Source organism: Pecten maximus, chromosome 9 (assembly GCF_902652985.1).
Source record: "Pecten maximus chromosome 9, xPecMax1.1, whole genome shotgun sequence".
NCBI lineage: Eukaryota > Metazoa > Mollusca > Bivalvia > Pectinida > Pectinidae > Pecten > Pecten maximus.
Window position 1 is genome coordinate 3,320,586 of NC_047023.1, and position 6,229 is coordinate 3,326,814.

The following is a 6,229-nucleotide window of genomic DNA, read 5'->3' on the forward strand; positions in this document are numbered from 1 at the left end:
ACACACACATACAGTATATACCAGTGTCAACACACAAATACATCATATACCACAGTGTCAACACACAAATACAGTATATACCACAGTGCCAACAAAGAAATACACCATATACCACAGTGTCAACACACAAACATATCATAAACCACAGTGTCAACACACAAATACAGCATATACCACAGTGTCAACACAGAAATATTGCATATACCACAGTGTCAACACACAAATACACCATAATCCAATGTGTCAACAAACAAATACACCATAATCTACAGTGTCAACATAAAAGCCATTAACCAGCATGTAACACAAATAGTATATACATGCCAACAAAGAATACCCATATCACGTGTAACACCACATACATACCACAGTGTAAACAATTAGCTATTCACAGTGTAACACACAAACTCTAGCATATACACATGCACCACAAATTTGAATACCACAGTGTCAACAAAAACAAACAAACCACATCAACAAAAAACACTATACCAATGCGGTAAGAGCACACGTCCATTATACCAAATAACGCGTACAACAAAATATCTAAGAAATGAATCCGGATGTTTAAGGCCAGCATAGCCATTTACTCATGGTGATAAAATCATTGAGTAAATAAAATTTTCATATAAACATTATCATGAGCTCAGTTGTAGGACATACAATTTGATACGACCAATAATAGAAACATTTTACATTGGGTATATTGTATTTATTAAACTTTAGACCTAATTGAAACATTATCACAACGTGATGAAGGACAATAAAGACGTCATTAAACCTGGAGGTCAGGGTCACCTAGACATGTGGTAGTTACCTTTAAAGGACTCACACAACTAAATAATTTACTATATGTTATTACTAGTGACTCAATCCCTTTATTCGCTCGTTTGAAGTTCAAATAATGTGAAATTCATATCAAATTAAAGTTTGAAGTTTTTTCTATTGGATAAATGCTGTTATTGTATAGGTTTAATGGCATATAAGACAGTAACCCTGAAATTAACAGTACACTGGGGAACCCCTACCTACGCAATTATATTTTCAGTAGGAGTGTATATTTTTGATTTTTTAAACCTCAAGACCCTACACTTTATTCTCGTATATAGAAAGTACCCATTTCATATATTAATTACTCAGGAAAACAGCTTCAAACCTAAGAAACACATTCTCCTCAGGGACTTGGTTTACATGAAACACAAGCTGATTGACTGATTTAGTTGTTTGAGTCCTTTAACAAATGTGAAGCCTGTATATACTACTTCATACTGACTATACCAATTATAGTATACATTTATTTTTTTCATTTTTTATGCAAATCATAATACAGGAGTTATTTGCTTAACAAAAAAATAGCCCATGGCCAGTTTGTCCTACTGTAGTGTGCTACCACATAGGTAATGTAAATAATTAAACACATAAGCACATATCGACACTTAGCGACAGAATCTAACAATGACTTTGTGAAAAGATCCTCCATAGGTGCCTTCCCAAAGAAAAGTGAGTCCCCGTGATACACCAGGTCCAACTATCTAGTTAAATAATGACTCACCAATATGTCACTAACTATCGCCTTTGCTCTTAAGTAAAAATCGTCTTTATGTCACGAGCGCCGATAAAATACAGCTATGTGAATAATGATGCAGAGTATAATATTGTCGTTTAAGTCGGTCGAGATCCTGTCACCGTTTAAATGTACGGCGTGGTTATCTAACCACAAAGGTAAAAAAATGTCCCACCCAGCAGTTAGACATGACACCCATATCGAAGCCATAATGTGCATACAGATATCGAGGCCAGCTTTGTAGGAGTATGCAAGATTGTTTTTTGCCTGTTTTACTTGATGTTTAAATGATCCTGATTTGATTATATATACGTATTGTTAAAACTCAACATGGAAATATGACATTTTTTTTTATTTAAATCTTAACAATTCTCATCATAATTAAGTGCATGTCTGATAGGCAACTTTACCATTACGCATCTTTTCCTGTGAATCTTTCAGTGAAAATACATTAGTTTATCTTAATCAATGTAATCATTGCATTGTGTAAATACAATATGTATGAAGTCTGTATTTAGAATTATACATTTGAAATGCTAGATTACGAACAAAATCTATTAAGTTAGTTAGGTCTGAGTAAATGACAAGAGACATTCAATGAAGCCAGGATTTACGCGTACTTTAATCAGTGCATTCACGATAGCCATTTATTGTTTGTCCAGCATATCTTAATCATGAATCCTGCCATTACAAAGTGTACTTAAATTAAAATCAAACATTAAAAACCATCTGTAACTCAGCATTAACACTATCAGACTGTTTGGTATTATGTGATCGCCTTCGTCCTATCAGTGCAAAACGATGGTACCACAAATATTGGAGGTACTGACGTCCGATCTTACAGTGTCATCGGACTGATGGACCACATTTTCGAGCTTGACACCTTTACTTATTAGATTAAAGTCGCATCAAAACTCTAGCGTGATATTTGTGTTAGACTTTATGCCCCACAAGCATGTTTGGAGGACGAAAGGCAGGAATATACTGGACCATTAAATCATCAGAAAAATCGCACATCACACAAAAAGGACACATTTACCATAGCGACAGGTAAAGGCCACATACAACAAAACGTTATCATAATAATACATTTATCACGGCGACAAGTAAGGGACGCATACCACAAAACCTCATCATAAGAATACATGTATCACAGCGTCAGTTTAAGGACACATAAAAGAAAACGCCACCAAAAAGACGCATTTACTTCATGGTCGAGTAAAGAACACGTAACACAAAACGTCAATATAAGGACACATTTACCACAGCGTCAGGTGAGGGACACATGCCACAGACGTCATTATAGGACACATTTACCACAGCGTCAGGTTAAGGACTAATAACATAGACGTTAATATATGGAAACATTTACCACAGCGTCAGGTGAAGGACACATAACACAGACGTCATTATAAGGACACATTTACGACAGCGTCAGGTTAAGGACACATCAAGCAAAACGGTATGGTATTGATACATTTATAACAGCTCAGGTTAAGGACGAGTCAAACAAGACGTTAATATAAAGACATATCAAATAAAATGTCATCACAGCGACACATCAACCAAAACGGGATAAATAAGGATACATTTGCCAGAGCGTCAGGTGAAGGACACCTAACACAGTGTCAACAAAGAAATAAAGGATATCAACATGTACCACAGTGGTAACACACAAATACAGTATATACCACTCTGTCAACACAGAAATATAGCATACATCACAGTTTCACCTCAAATATATCATGTATACCCCAGTGTCATCACACAAATACAGTATACACCACATTCTCAACACACAAAGACTGAATAATCCACAGTGTCAACACACAAATACAGCATGTCCCATAGTGTCAACACACAAATACAGTATATACCAGTGTCAACACACAAATACACCATATACCACAGTGTCAACACACAAATACAGTATATACCACAGTGCCAACAAAGAAATACACCATATACCACAGTGTCAACACACAAACATATCATAAACCACAGTGTCAACACACAAATACAGCATATACCACAGTGTCAACACAGAAATATTGCATATACCACAGTGTCAACACACAAATACACCATAATCCAATGTGTCAACAAACAAATACACCATAATCTACAGTGTCAACACACAAATACGCCATATACCACAGTGTCAACACACAAATACAGTATATCACAGTGCCAACAAAGAAATACACCATATACCACAGTGTCAACACACAAACATATCATAAACCACAGTGTCAACACACAAATATAGCATATATCACAGTGTCAACACACAAATACTGCATATACCACAGTGTCAACACACAAATATTGCATATACCACAGTGTCAACACACAAACAAACCATAAACCACAGTGTCAACAAACAAATACATCATAACCAATTTCGGTAATGAGCCAGTCACTGTCCATTATACTAAATAATCCCGTGACAACAGAAATATTCTTAAGAAATGAGAATGGATGTTGGCCAGCAGCTATCATTCTACTCTGGTGATAAAATATCCCATTTGATGTCAAATAATTGATTTTCATCAATAAATTATTATATGGAAGCTTGCTTTTGTCATTACATATTTGATATCGATTCAATAATAGAAACGTCCTTTTAATTGTGGATATTATTGTATTTATTTAAGATGCTTTGAGAAACCTACTGAAACTAGTACTCAAATTAAACTGCATAGACTGTAATGGGAACGCGTCTTCACTGTGTGTAGCCATTATTCAAAACAACATTCTACCCCGTCATATTTCACTCACCTGTGATGCATGCAGTTGTACTATATGAACACAAAATTTAGCAGACGACATACACTAAACGAGGAAACCTAACACACCAACCTGTTGTTGAACTCTGTTTAACCACAGTCATGTGCACATATATGTATTATGCATATACGGATACATTTATGCTCATGCAGGCAAATGTTCAAATATGATATGTCTCAATCCCACACATTTGTACAAGGACATATTAATAATATAAACATAAACTCAAAGTCCCCCTTATGTCTTATGTTTCACAATAGAAATCATACCATACCTCCTTAATTAAGGTAAATATCCATGTGCAGTTGTAGGGTGTGTCAAATCGACTCTTTGTTCTGTAGTCGATCTTTTACGATGAATCACGCCCAATATTGGAGTTCACGATCTCTCTATACGACGCATCAAGTCATTATATGGTAAAACACAACATGGCCAGAAGCAGATGAGGAATGTGCCAGGATACAATTGGATTTAAAACTTACATCTTGCTCTTTACTTTGGTCACATTGTGACTAAATCTGAGCCGGACGTACTGTAAGGTATGCAAGATCAAGTTGGGTTTTTCCTGGTATAAAGAGACACCTTCCAACCGTGACGGTTACGCAAAACAAATCTATTATGTTGTTTCTATAAGTGTAAATATAGACAGGGCTTCTATCGTCTGTCATAGTGACCAATGGTTAAAGGTCTATCATACCGGTTAATGAGTACATGTCTATCAAAGCGGTACCGGATCTACGGTAATTGTCTACCATAACGGCTCTATGATAAAGTACACCCATAGCGGTTCTATGGTAAATGTTTGTCAGAGCGTTTATATACTAAATGTATGAAATGATTAATTTCATAGTAAATGTTTCCTACAGTAATTCTACAGAAAGGCGTGCCCTATCGGTTCTGTAGTAAACTTTTTTCTATACAGTGTACAAATAAAGCTTGGAAATTATTAACTATAAATATATGCACATCAAAAAAGTGAAATTAAATGTCATTATTGGAAGAAAATCGTAGATTTCGTTGAGAAACTTCACGGAATTGTCATACCATTTCACTTTGGGTTCATGGTAATGCATGAGAGATACCCGTCATGTCGGAAAACGTAAATCAAAAATATATAAATAACGTCACGTGTAGGTCATTTCTCAATGTATTTAACATTTAAAATGTGTTGTATTCTGGATTCCCCGGGGGAACTAAATATAAAATATCGAGCTAGCATAACAATGACGAATTTTCAAATATTAAGACATCACAATGCCCCACTTTAACGTAGAATTGGTGTTAGCAATATTTTATCGTTTACAAGACAATTATGTTACACCAGATATCTATGATAAAAGTATTTATGGTGGCTTCTGATTAATATGATAACAACTTTACAACTAACTCATAATCTCATCTCCAAATCATAGACGGGCGACAACACGTACTACTTGGCGAGGTCATATATATTTCTACGGAAGCTAATGTGGCAGATATCCAGTATGTTGCAATATATAACAGCTAGATCGACGTCTTCATTATAGCATCAAATTGAGACATTTTATTTAAAGCATTACATTAGCTGCATGAGATGTTTGGTCACAGGTACTAACCTGTTTTCGTGGACGCCAAGTAACCTGAAATAATCACTGAAAATAAAATGAAAAAGGTCTATCCATAGGAACGTGTTTTGGTAGGTGTGGGCTACCATCTTAAGAATATCATTGCATTTGTTAGGTCTATAAATGCACAATGTGTAAATATGCGTGCACACATATATACACACGTATCTTTTCTCCGACCGACAAAAGACTGTGTAGAAATATTATACCAGTCACGAATCCCGATACACTATCTACAGCATACATTGTAATAATAATGGCGATAATAATT

At 35.3% G+C, this 6,229-nt stretch overlaps 1 long non-coding RNA gene across 1 annotated transcript in view; it reads right to left on the reverse strand.

Annotated features, from left to right (window-relative positions):
• The window catches only part of LOC117334660, a 30,866-nt gene extending 25,945 nt beyond the window's left edge, over positions 1-4,921 (reverse strand). Inside the window, exon 1 of the long non-coding RNA XR_004534206.1 lies at positions 4,629-4,921. This is a non-coding gene — a long non-coding RNA (uncharacterized LOC117334660). The remainder of the gene's footprint in view (positions 1-4,628) is intronic.
• Positions 4,922-6,229: the final 1,308 nt, after the last annotated feature.